This window comes from Halichoeres trimaculatus, unplaced genomic scaffold (assembly GCF_033239565.1).
Source record: "Halichoeres trimaculatus isolate MK-OKI-2021-1 unplaced genomic scaffold, fHalTri1.1 fHalTri1_scaffold_7, whole genome shotgun sequence".
NCBI lineage: Eukaryota > Metazoa > Chordata > Actinopteri > Labriformes > Labridae > Halichoeres > Halichoeres trimaculatus.
Window position 1 is genome coordinate 8,616,872 of NW_027437185.1, and position 14,193 is coordinate 8,631,064.

Consider the following 14,193-nt stretch of genomic DNA (forward strand, 5'->3'; position numbering starts at 1 on the left):
TATCATTTTAGTTAGTTTCAGTTAGTTTTGTGAACACAAGATAGAGTTTTAGTTTACTTATCGTTTTCGTTTTCTTTTCTAGTTTTTATTAGTTTGAGTTAACTGCAATGTATTTTAAATTTTAGTTTTTGTTTTTTGTTTTGTTTGTTCATGTCACCTGAGCTGTGCCTCTGATTGGGCGAGCTCATGATCCTAATATCCTCTGAACCGCCGAGTTAAAAAAAACCTTTACCCCCCTGCAGCGTGTGCCAACAGTGAAATAAGCGATTCAGACGGGAGACTTTTTTTTTAGGGGGGGGGGCTGTAAATAGAGAGGACAGAGATGGAGGTTGAAATTTTTTTGGTTTGATACGTGTCACAAGGTCCAGGGTTTCTCTGATGTTGCTGTGACGTCTGAAACTGACACTTGAAGACAACCTTTAGTCATTTACTTTTTCCATTTTCATCCTTTACTTTTTCATCCTTTACTTTCTCATGTCCTTTAAAACTGAGCAGTCAGCTCTGAACTTTACACACTCAGATATTCAAACAGTGGATGTGATTTTCTGAAGCAGTGAGAAACAATTTCACCTCCTTATTATTCAGTTACATTTCATCTTTCCATGAATGCTCCATCCCTCTACATCACTGGCTCTCTTTTTCTCCATTTCTCTCCCTCTTTTTTTTCTATCACATCAACTTTTTTGTAGCAGCTCGATTAGAAAAAGCTGATTTAATTGTAGGTTATGATATTGACGACTCCTGCTGCTCTCACACACTCTGACTGGGGTTTAAAAAGTCACACACACACCTCTGACTACGGCTAGTTTCAAAGGTGAAAGGATTGATTTCTGCCTTTGGACGTTTGTCTCCTTTGGTATTTGCAGCTGGGGCATCATTATTACACCACACACACTTTGTGTCACTGTGTGTGTGTGTGTGTGTGTGTGTGTGTGTGTGTGTGTGTGTGTGTGTGTGTTTGATTTCTGTGAAACTTCTTTAGTTTGTCAAAAAACAGCTACAGAGTTTGGAGACATGAGAGAGACGGTAGAAGTCGGAGTCGAGGAGGGAAAAGGTCGAGCACAAAACAAGATGAAGGATGAAACAGAGAAAAACAAAAATAGAGAACGACAGAGAGCCAGCGTCACACAGATCCTCAGGGGACGATGAGGAGATGAGATTCTTGTGCCATGGGGGGTCCAAATTAAAGTTTCACAGAACTTAAAGTAAAGCCTATTTATGGGAGCAATTTTCATATTCATGCAACATTTCACACCCCACACACACTCACACACTCACTCACATGCCCCCACAGACACAAGTGGCTCTGCTGCTGATAAGAAGCCACAGAAACACATTCAGCGAGGACAATTCAGCCAGCGCTCTGCATAAGTTATCAAGAGAAATCTGAAAATAGCAAAGAAGCAATTGAGAGGAAATACAAACTCTAAGAGAGGCCAGTTTAACTTCATATCCACTGAGAGTCTATATTAGCAAAGGGCTGTGGCAGAGTGACTCAACCTTTATGTAACTGGACTAATGAACGAGCCGTGGACTCAGTGGAGAAGTTAACGGAGAGTCTGACATCATCAGGAGAGGAAACAGAAAGTTTTCAGTCCCTCATTCTTACACTTCCTTTTTACTTCATCACATAGCGACATTTTCCTGAGTTATTTATATTGATATGATATTTAATTTATTGTTTGTTTGTCCCTAGGACAGCCAGAGAGGAAGGGGACTAGGATAGCAAACAAGGGGACGGTAATCTTCTGTAGTGATAACATCGACCTACGCTGAATTGATCGCCATACAAAAAACGACGGCAGTGGGCGCCACCTGTTTCACCTCCTTCCTCATCTCTTCCATGTTGACGTCTGGCTGTATCGATAGCTTCAACATTGCAGAGCAGAGTAGCACAATATTGCTTGCACTAAGAACTGCAGTGGTCCAGTCCATGAAGCAGGTACTTGCTTGATCCTTTGGGAAGGAGGGTGTGCACTTACACCTGATAAAATACTTGGCATTGCAGGTGGCCTGGGGTTAAAGCCAAACTGGCTTGGTCACAGCCAAGCCACGTTATGCCTCAAACACACCAGATACAGTGGCAGCAAGGGGCAACAAAGTCGCTGTTTGTCAGGACTCTGCTTGAGGCTGGCTGCAGAAAGACCAGAAGTCACGGACACACCCAGCCATAAAAACTTTTAAGGCATTAAAGGGGACATATCATGCTGATGCCTGGTTTAATACTTACATATAATATAATAAATTTGAAAACAAGACCTTACACCCCCTGAATTTTCAAAAAAATGAGATATTGTATTTTTTCTAATATCCCAGAACGAGATTTGATGCCTCTGAAAATAGGTCGTTGACAGTTGGCCGTGAGATTTCGACCTTCATGACGACACGAGGATCCTTTCTTTTTATTGGAGTAATCTGATAAAGCAGCTCCTCCTCTGTGATGTCAGTTAGTCACACAACCGCCACCAAGGGATACACCCACCAAGAGCCAAGTATAAACGTATAAACTATACATGTTACAGTACCGGTTTGACTCACCACACTGAAGCGTCCTGATCTGTGTGGAGGTGGATTTTCTTTCTCCTGAGCTGCAGAACCGTCCGGGTCTGACTCTGAGTCCAATACAAAAGGACGTATCCTACACTCTGCCATTTTATTAGTGCTATCAATGCCTTATGGTGAAGTTTTGGCAAACGGCAAACTCGCTCGGTCTGCTCCATTCAATGTGACGATTTTGTAAATACTGCCATGCTGTAAAAACCACCCCCTGGCTCTACCCCCTCCACCCCTCTGATAGAACTGACCAATCAGAGCACAACGAGCTGTGACGTTGTGAGGTTACTGGAGGTCATTCTGGAAACGGAGCATTTCAACCAGATCTTCAGAATGGCCTAAACTGAGTATATTGAGAACGCTATTGTGGGGCAATGAAGGAACTAAATGACTTGTACTGAGGCAGAAATGCTTTACAGGCATCCTAGTCTGGCATAGTGAAAAGGAGAAACAAGCATATGTCCCCTTTAAAAAACATATTTACAGCCTGGTTCAAAAAAATGACTTGGGTCTAAAATGCTGATTTCATTATCGGCACACGGTGTACAGTGTGTAATTTTTTTTCTATCTCAGCGGTTTAGAAGTCATTAGGATCATTTGATTTTCCAATCAGAGGCACAGCTCAGGTCATGTGACCACCGGGCACCCTATAGTCCTCGATGAAAAACTCATAGCCAATGTGGCTATGTCCGCGGATTGGCCATGGTTTCAGGAACAGACGGATGATGTTGCGGATGCTTCCTCCATGTTTTACACAGTCTATGGCAGGCAATCCAGCTCCACTCTGTTGCATGTTGACTGCGTTTGTCAACTCACACTGGCTACATGTTCAGTCCGGTCAGCTGCATGGCTGACTGACAGCTGGACATCGATGAATGTCTCTTCATTCATGTTGGGCCGCCAACTCCTGGCTCATTATGTCCATTTGTTGTTGTAGTCAAGCTAAATTTGATCTGGTTTTGACAGTTTAATTTTTAGAAGTCCCTGGATTTTAGTAAATAGTTTCTATGCACAACTTCCTTTCCTGCTCCATTTTCTGTACAGTAAAAAAAGCTCTGGTATCCAGCAAAAACAGAATGGCTACGTACTAGCTGTGACCACCCGGACCGGTCACGTAGCTTCACTGTAACAGAGCAGATCCACATTGGCTTGAATGGAAACCTAGCTGATGCAGTGCTGTGGTGGAGCGGAGACGGACTGGAGATGCATCTGATGTATTTCAGCTATTACACATTGACGATGGCCGTCCCTGGGGGAGGGTGTTTCTGTTTCAACTGACAGGTACACAGGTAGATACACAGGTTGAAGTTATCTTGTAATTTTCCTTCAAATGGGAAACCCTTGAACACAGAAAGAACGAGGGTATCATACTCCTGATATGTATGAGCTGACTGGTTGTGATTCTATGTAAATGAATGTGCTGTGTTCTTAAATGTTTCTTCATCGTAAATCTATGAAAATATTAAGGCTGTTTAAAATCAAATCCCACATTTAAAAGTATAATTAAGTTTCCTCCGTTGACCTTCCATGTTTTGTTTTGTTTTTTGTTTGTTTTTTTCTGCTTCAGTGTCTGGGAATATTTCCTGCAGAGATTTTGCAGTGGACTTGGGAGTTTTCTCACTGGAAACAGCTTCTCTGATTTTTAGAGTTAATAGTTTGAGGGAAAGTGCTTTTATACAGGGAAATCAGCCAGAGGCCCACACTGCTCATCTACAATTTCTATAAGTGATTATACAAGGATTGTTTGGAGTTAAGTGAAATGTCAAACACATTCTAGGTCTCGGATCAATAATTAAAACATGAAATTAGTTATTTGAACCAGTTTTTCTTTCTGAAAATGCACTGCAACAATGACTGAATAATTTCCTGCCAACAGATTTTCTTCGCTGCACTGCACAAATCCTCTGTCCACACCTGGACTGATGAATGCTGATCTGTGAGCGGAAACTAGCCACAATCTTTTTTTTTTCTTTGGATAAAGTTGGACCTTTATGTTCTGGTTGTCTTCATATTTGCATCATAAAATATCTCTGCATGTGTTAACAGTCTAATAATGTCTGAATTCAAATTGACAGTTTAATGAATACACTGACCTCCTCTCCTGCATGTTTGATTTACCAGCCAGCTGTGTGAGACGGATATGTTTGATTTCACAGGTTTACTTTAAATCCAGTACACGTCGATAACAGGAAAAGCTGAATAATCTAATGTTAAAGTAGGATCAGAGTCATCCTGCTCTCTGCCTTCCTTTTCCACAGGGTCACACGAAGTCAAGCATCCTGTATTGACGCAGCACTTACAGCACAGCATGTGCGCTGAGTGATGCTGCGAGAATCCTGCTCCTCACTCTCAGAGCTGCTGCAGACCACTCTGAATATTTCTCACTGATAGATACAGAAAAAAAGTCCTCTGTCATATTTAGAAAAGTTTTACTGTAATCTGTTTCAGTTTTAAATGAAAGGATGAAAAGAACCAGAGTTCAATGAAGAAACCCAGCCTGTTACATTCTTTTCCAAACATTTATACTTGGATGGGAACTTAGGGCGTATTCAGACCTGGACTGTTTGGTCCACTTTAACTGGACCAGGGTTCGTTTCCCACGCTGTTCGTGGTTCTCCGGTGCAGGTCTGAGTACAAACCAAGGTCCATCCGAACTAACTACAGGATACATGCGCCTTTTAGGCCTATAAAGCCACCGCACCCTAACCGTCTTTGGTTCATACCTGATCCTCCGTCTTCTGTTTAGCCACGCTGTTGCTAGCATGTTGTGGGTCAGGTCACTCAGAGCATAGCGTCTCCTTGCTGCGCGCATTCGTCTTCGCTGTTCCAAAATTGTAAACGGTGTTGTTAAGCCTTCTTTGAAGGAGCTGCTCTTGAAACTAAAAATGATTTAGCAGCTCTAATAAGAGCACAAACACGTTTACCTCCATTTCCAGGTCAGTATTCTGTGTGCCGCCCTTTGTCAGTGCTGTCCAATGAGAGCACTGATCGTCACACACGTGGATGTGTTTACAGAATATAGTCCACATGCAAAAAGTACAATCTCAATACGAACCGCACCAAACAAAAAAAATAAAGTCCGCTTTTGGTCCGGACCAAACAAGTGGACCAAAGGACTTTTCTGGTCTGAATACAGCCTTAGATAATACCAAATGGTGCATAATGTTCCCCATGACCAAAGCATGAAGATGTATCAGAACAAATGTACATTGAGCGCTGGTGGATCATCAGGGTTACCAAGGAGGAACCACCAAGTCAGGCCCCTGAACACCTCAGAGATTTTTACTGTCTACATTTCCAAAAACACCAAACATCATGTCATCTCTACTCCCTCACAGTTTTCACAATATCTTTCTCCATACTGTTAATCACACACTATGTAAATGAGTACCTACAAGTATTTAGAGAAACTATAAAAGTGGATTACCATCAGATCAGATTGAACTAAAAAAATATTTAGCAAAATGTATACATTTTTAAAAAAGAATTCACTGATTTATTGTCATGGCAACATTGTGTAATCACAAAAGCAGAACTAACAAAGCAGTGATGTGGCTGCACCAGGATCTTTCAGAGCAGACGCATGTCTTGGTTTTAACTCCAGTGCCTGGACAGGGAAAGAAAAGGTGAAAAATTGGCAAAAAAAAAAAAAAAAAAAAAATCCAAAAGTGGCTTAGGAAACTTTATTATGGCAGCAAAATTGGAAATTAAATGTCAAAAAACATGTAAAAATTCAAAAAATGTTTCTGACAGTGATAAAAAAAAAAATAAATGGAGGCAAACTAGGAATAAAGTTATAAAAACGGGCTTAAAAAGATAAAAATGGTCCAGAAGTGGGACAAAGTGTATGAATACAGGTCAAAAAAGGGATGAAATAGCAAAAACTGGGCAAAAATGGTACAAAAGTGGAAAAAGGATAATAAATAGATGCAAAACAGGTATGAAATTGCAAAAACAAAAAATTGGGGGAAAAACGTGCAGAAAAATCCAAAAGTAGCTTAGGAAAATAGTCTTTGGCAGCAAAATTGGGAATTAAAATTGATATTAAATTTCAAAAAACATGTAAAAATTACAAAAAGGTTTTTGACAGTTGCCAAAAAATGATGAATGGGGGGCAAAATAGGCATAAAGCTGTAAAAATGGGGTTAAAAGACGACAAAAAGTGATGTTTTATTTAAAACAAACATTGGGTTAAAATGGCCTCTCACCCAGGTAAATCATGTGGTGTTTTTATTTTGATGTTTTGTTTGTTTCAATTGTGGTTCGTTGTCGACTTGGTCTTAAATTTGATTTCAAACGGCCCCAAAAAAGTCTTTAATAGTCTTAAATTTAACTTGGCTTGAGCTGTAGCAACCCGGATCTAGAAGGGAGACTTTTTCCAAGATCACTTAGAAACTCCTCACAGCCCCTTTAAAGTCTAAATACTTTGACATCTGAAAACGTAATGCTGAACACTACCACAGATCTTGCATCAAGGGATTCAATAAAGTTGGTGTTAGATTAAGGGGAGAGGCATTATTAAATAATCAGGGTCAACTTGTAATCAGGCTCCACATGTGGTACTATTTGGAGACAATACTGCTCTAAGTTTTAGGAAAAGCAGACTTCAAAAAATATTGTTCTCCACTGCACAAAGAGAAATGTTTGTTTGACGGCAAAATAAAAACTGAGAGCAGTCTGCAGAGTCTAACTGTGTGAGTCATTACTTTCCCTGTGTTTGCTGAAAACTAGTGATGCTGTACTGAACTGAATTATCTCTGAGTGCTGCTGCCTTTTAGTGACGCTACAGTTGATGCCTAACCACACTCAACAGGCTGATTTCCTCTGAATACAGAGACGCTGTTTCATAGAGCGTCTTCTGTTTAATGAGCTTTTTCCTGACTGTTTGTTTTTTAATGAGTCTCTATCAGCAAACTGTAAACTTTGTGGAAACATCCCAATATGGTTTTACTCTGTGTGTTTGACTGAGGGCTTACTGTCATGTTAGTGTAGCAAAGTTAGTATACACACACTCACACACACACACATGCTCACCCAGAAATGTGAGCCCATTATGGTCCAAATGTCAACCAGCTTTACTGACTCTGTCCTTTAAAGAAACTGAGGTCTGGATCTGACTTTAATTCATGCAGATGTGGAAATAAATGTTTTGATAATTAGCATAGCTAGCGTGTTTTAGTACTGAGCTTGACAAACACTTCAGACTGATCAGATGTCAGCTGAGTGTCTCTTTCGTCATACTTTAAATGAAGACAGTGAAGTTGTTCGTTTTTCAGCATGATTTGTAAATTGGTGCCTCATCAGTGAGCCAAAAGAAGTTAAATCCCAACACGTGGATGTCTCAGCAAATTTGCTGGAATGAGTTTGACTGAGCAGAAAATCTGTGTTGAGTTTCGAGAGGCTTAAACCCAAACTACTTAACTGTGTTCATGATGCTGTCAAACGTTACAGAATCAGAACAGCAGACAAAAAGTTTCCATCTCCAACAACCTGACACATTTTTTATTTTTTTATTTACTTAACTTTTGTTTTGCCAGGAATAATCCCATTAAGATGCAAGATCTCTTTCACAGGGGAGTCCTGGCCAAGACAGCAGCACAAGAACGTTTCGCACAGATGGCAAAACAGAGACAATAGACAGCAATAAATCAACAATACAACAAGTTCATAGATTAGCAGCAGTCAGATGATCCTTGATCCTGGTTTTAAAGTAGTCTGAGTTTACATGATTGTACAGTTTTAGATTTCCTTGTAGCCCAGACCAAGATGAAGCAGCAAAAATGCTAAAAGCTCTTTGACCAAAAAGAGAGTGACCTCAAGGAACCACAAGCAGAATCCAACATTTTGACTGAAGGTTACAGCCTGTGACAACCTTAGGAGTCAGTAAAGAGCATAATTAAGATGGCAGATCATTCAGTAAGGCCTTATAAAGAAGGATATACCAATGCTCCATTCTTTGATTATGTAGAGAAGACGGACCAACTTTGTCAGACAAGACACAGTGATGTGTTTGAAACCTTAACCCCAGACAAGGGCAATTCAGCATGGTAAACTGAGTCCAGCATTTTTGGAGCGGCAGATGAAGCACGCATATGGAGAACATCACCATAGTCAAGCACTTCATGTCTTGGGATGGTGGGCAAAAAGAATAAAACCAGACAGGAAGCCACGAAGGGAAGCATTGTAATCATCATAGCGGAGATGGTGTCGTGATTCACCTGACCAGTTGGACACATCTCCTAGATGCCAAAAGCAGGAAGTTGATCCCAGATCGGAAATTAATGTTAGATCCATAGACTGTAAAAAAAAAATGGACGAAGCGTCGCTGACGTCACCCGTGCGTTCTGAGACACGATTTTGAAGCCAATCCGTGGCTGCGGCCATCATGGAAATGCAGCCTTCCGGTGGAGCCAGGCTCCGGTTCAGAGGCGGAGTCTGGGCGGGCTGAATTGTGGTTGGGCGATGAAACCGCGCCCATTTAGTTCGACGCTACGGCTAAGCTACGCTAAATGCTAGTTAGCGGAGCTAACGTAAGCTAACTGGCCACTGAACGGCAATCCCCTTCGTCTCCGAACCTCCGCACCCTTCGATCGCACTTTTTGAGGTAAGTTGAGCCAAAACTTTAGAAAAGTTGTGAGAAACTGTCATCTTGTATGTCAGTATACAATTTTATTATTTAAACATGCAAGTTATTTTCTAGTGTACAAGTATAGTAAAAAATGATGACAGTAATTAGATGTTATCCTGACCATATACTTATCCTGACCATACTCCTAGCTTGAAAAATTACTAGATTACTATTTTAAAGTATGTTTCAGAGTCTACATTACTTATCAAATGGTTAATATGAAAGAAATTCAAAATTTCATAATCACATTGATATGTGTTTGATTTGGGTACCACTGGATGATAATTACATAAAGTTTAGGTTTTGTAAGAGAAGTATTTGTAATTATGCGGTGCTTGTGCTTGCTCTTTTTTAAAGTTTGTCAGGGGAGCATAATATGTAATAAGATGAAAGTTATGAGACTAAATAAGGAAGTACATCATACTGCAATGCATTTAATATTATGCTGTTGTGGTTTTGCCACAAAGGAGTCCAAAGACTGTGTAAAACTGGTACTCAAATAGCAAAAAGTATGGTAATTACTTGGACATGACAGTTAAAAAAATCTCTTTCTTAACATATATATTTTTACTTTCCCTTATACACCTAAGGAACAAGCCATGACTGCCTGCCCTCCAAACACCATCCCTGTGGATTTTGAACCACCTGTGGCACCTGCAGCAACCTGGGATGAAAGATGACCTCCAGCAGCTCCGTGTCCAGCACCCAGACATGAAAATAATTTTGTCTGGCATCACCCAGAGATGCCAGTGGAAAGTTAAAATTTCAGCAAAGATGGAAAATAGCAGGAAATGTATAAATAGTGGTGTGCTTCTTGAGCACCCTCACATTAGACATGACAGCCCCGGACTATTATTGAGGGATGGAGTTATTTCACACCTAGGGGAAATTATGTATTTTTTTAAATACATTAGCACAGTGTCTTAAAAACACAGTGAACTGTCTCTGCCTTTGAAGCTGGTCTTCGGGAACTTTATATTTGATAGTCCATCACTTTCATTTCAAATGTTGAGTTTCAGGTTAAATTTTAAAAGAATCCAAAGCCATAACACTGTTTTTTTTCTGTGGTTTTTCATCTTTCCAAAACTATTTCATGTTCGTGTCTGTATCTGTTCCTGACACAGTATGGATTGCAGATCTAACTGGCAGGCTTCGTGAGACTCTCACTGACAGCTAGTGTGCTGGGTTCCAGTCTGCAGTCAGTCTTAACCAGACTTTTAAAGAAGTGACACTTTTAGCGCATATACATGGACTTCATTTTTAAGACTTTTTGTTTCCAAGCCAGTGTGTTGAAGTAATTTTTTTAAAGTTTGTGTTAGTCTGTACAGTTTTGTTTCTTGTTACAACAGTTTAAAAATATGTTTGCGCTGAATAAATTATTGTTATGTTTGAATCACTTTGTGTTTACTAATGACAGCAAGAGAAAGCAACACTTTCACAGTTCTGCCACTTGGCCGCAGTATTTTTCCCACTCACCACCGTTTTGGACATACTCACCTGTACATCAGGTAACACACCGCACCTGAGCACCCAGTTGCAGCTCATCTGCGGTCAGACCTGTATTTAAACCAGACTGTACAACAACTTTCCCTTTTCCCTTACAGTACTGTTGCCTTGTTTTGAAATTTTATCTGTTTAAGTTTCTTTCACCCAAAGACATTTCTGGCCTTTTTTGAGCTGGGCTTGGGTCCAAACAACACTTCTTACTATCACATTACAACACTAACTATACATTTCTCATACAATGACAGCAATGCATGAGATGATTTTAAGAAAAATGAAGGAGGCCCATTGAGTTTTGAAAAAGTCTTTAGTTAGCAAATATCCCTGATTACAACAGAATTTTAATTAGTTATCCATTAAGTCAATACATCTACTAACAGTCAGCATTGAGTCTTGAACCCCCACAAGTTTACCTAAAAAGTATGATTAGTTTAACAAGCCAAAAGGAAATACTAATACTACCTTCCTAAACACTTTCAATTGGATCAAGGAGAGCAGTTTAAGGGTTTTATTGCACAAGATGTATGTTGATCCAAAGTCCAGAGATCCAGATCCGCAGAGGATGTAACAGAGGGAGCTAGGCAGTGTGGACGAAGGGCGGCAGGGCAGGAGCTTGAAGGAGGCACTGGAGGTTAAACACAGACACACAGGGTAGGGCACAGGTAAAATCACGGAAATTAACTTCAGAAAGTTTTGCAGTCACTAATATCATCAACACTGAAAATGCTGCAACTACTAACAGAGCATTCAAGTCACTTAGAGGCTTAGTTTCAATTATGAATCATGCGTCATTCATCACTCTCATCTGAAAAAAAGATATTTCTAAAATAAATGTCAGAGATTTTATGTATAAAAGCAATTACCCTTCCATTACCTCTCTATGACAAAAAAACTCCCCACAAATGACTGGTTTGATAAGTATTTGTACACTGACAATTACACTATAAAACATGCTCATCTTCATTTATGCCTTAGTTTTAATATAGTGTGTATAAGTTAGAATTTAGTTTTGGGTATCACTTAATCAGTTTACACCAATAAGGTCTCTGTACCCTGGAGTCAGTTCTGAAGTGACAACTTTCAACGTGTTCACTGCACAAGCGAGAGGCCTCGTTGGGAGTCCAGTTTTCTCTTCTCATGTTGATCACCCACTGGTTCAGCCTGTCTGGATCATCTAGAAGAAAATTGACAAGTACATCAAAATACAGGCAAGCTGACCTTAATCATATGTCTATTGACAATTACAGCTGAGATTTTGTATTTTGGATGTTTCACAATGACTTCATTTTATTTCAAGATATCTCTCCTGCAATCAAAATAGTGTTGTGAATTCTACTGTAATCACATGAGAGTTAAGAGATGAGGTTCCAACATGCAGTGTTAGACATGAATCTTGTAATGCAGTTGCACCTTGCTACTGGCGCACAGTAGTCACTGAAGTCAGCAGCAATTTAATGTCATTTTCCTCAAAATGAAATGGTTTTTATGGTGGGACTGCATATCAGTCTGTCTATATCATGCCATTCTTCTTAGTGCATGGGATTTGATTTTGATGAAATATATATTGCACAAAGTTAAAGAAAATGTGTGCATATATGTTAAAATGTTTTGAATAGCATAATAGAAATAAATAATTATTCATCGATTTACCAAAACATTTATACATTTAGTTCATACCCTTTTATACTAAATACTTAGACACATGTACTTCACTGGTATAAACATGTCTGTAACTTGTTGAAAAGATCAAATATTTGAAAAAAAAATCAATGAAAACATATTTTTTCAAAGCCCAAGGAGAATTTTAAAGATAATGAAAAAAGTCTAGGCACTGGCTTTCATATTTTGCACACCTGAGGGTTAAGCTGTACTCAGAGAATAGATATTGTCCCCTTCATTGTAGTGAGATGTCCTGCTTTCACAATGTATCCCACTAGGAGATCAGTGCAGTCATCTATTTAGCTCTCTGTGTATCTGTCGAACGAAACTTGTGATTCACCTACAGGCACAGATAATAACCGAAGAACACAGCACACACTATCTGTACATACTGTTTAGTCTGTTTTTAAGAGCCTCTCTTATGGCCTCTCCCTAGTTTTAACAAATGCAGCACAAAGTATTTCAAGGCTGTTGTAGTGTAATTAAAAACACAACGTAGCCTCATAGACTGTAAATCACGTACCAATATATCCTCAGATTATTTTAATGAAAGCTATTGAATTATGGCATTATACTTTTCAGGAATTTAAAATATACTGATCGATCAGTCGGACCGTTTTCTTCGTTGATAATTTTTTTTGTTGGACAAATCGACGTTCACAGTACCAGATTAATGATCATGTGGTGGACTTTAATTATCTCACTCGGTAGCTTTGCACTACACATTTTAACAACCGCGAAAAATTAATTATTCCACATTTAAATCCGAACACATGCCAGTATGCTTTTTATCATAGGTTTCCATTAGCACTGCCTGCATGTGTGACTTGATCGGCAATTAAAAGCGATCCAAAGCCACAGGGTTAGCTGGCTGACAAGCTCAAGTCATAAGCCGTGGGCCGTGAGCAGTCTACGGCATAGGCGTAGAGCTGCTAGCCGCCCGGTTCGGCTCCGGTATACGTGCTAACACCTGCTAATAACGTAACACAAAAAATATAGAAAACGAATTACTCACCAGAAAAGCTGCCGCACCGACTTCTTGGACGGTCTGTCAGTACATTCCAAGGCACAGCATGATACTTTTGGATTCATTCATGATGAAAACAGTTCAAGCTCAACTACACGATCTGTAACCTAGCCTCCGAGCAAAAAAGCTAATAGACGCTCGCTTGTCAGTCAAGTCAACCACGCCCTCATCTATCCAAATATGGTAAAAGTCGATAAATGTGGATATAATCAAAAGGAAAATGTTAGAAAAAAATTCACCCCCCTCACAGTGTGTGCCGATGGTGAAGTCAACGTTTCAGACCCAAGCCGTTTGTTGAACCAGGCTGTAAATATGCTTTTTAATGCCGTAAAAGTCCGTTTTTTTGGCTGGGGGTCTATGTAACTTCCGGTCTTTCTGCAGCCAGCCTCAAGCGGCGTCTCGACGAACAGCGGCTTTTAGCACTTCCGCATAGGCTTCATTTCTACGAACCGGATGTTGCCCCTTGGTTAGATCACTGGCATGATCGTATCAGGCCAATCAGGTGACAAGACATAGGTGGGGCAAACAAAATCCGCTTGCAAGCCAAAATGCGCAATAAAAATCCAGATGTAGTTCCTTTGAGAAAAAAAAGAAAGTTCTCCGGGTTTAGAATGCCCAAGATTAAAAGGAAAATAACACCTTACGTTTTAATCTAACAAAATCCAACAAAACAGAGAATCTCACATAGAGCTGTTGCCATCTTGGTTTGTGGCATGTGGAGGAGGGTTGCCTCTGTGGTTGGGAATGACACCAGTGTCTTGACCATGTTGTTCAGGGTGCCAGTGTGTGAAGAAGCAAAAAGCAGCTGGGGACGACAAGTTAC

General features: G+C 40.0%; 1 long non-coding RNA gene across 1 annotated transcript; it reads right to left on the minus strand.

The window, feature by feature from the left end:
- Positions 1–10,656: 10,656 nt before the first annotated feature.
- Positions 10,657–13,826, minus strand: LOC141793809 (uncharacterized). Its single transcript, XR_012598436.1, has 3 exons — positions 13,359–13,826; positions 11,737–11,858; positions 10,657–11,309 (listed from the first exon to the last, which is right to left on the minus strand). It is a non-coding gene; the product is annotated as an uncharacterized LOC141793809 (long non-coding RNA).
- Positions 13,827–14,193: the final 367 nt, after the last annotated feature.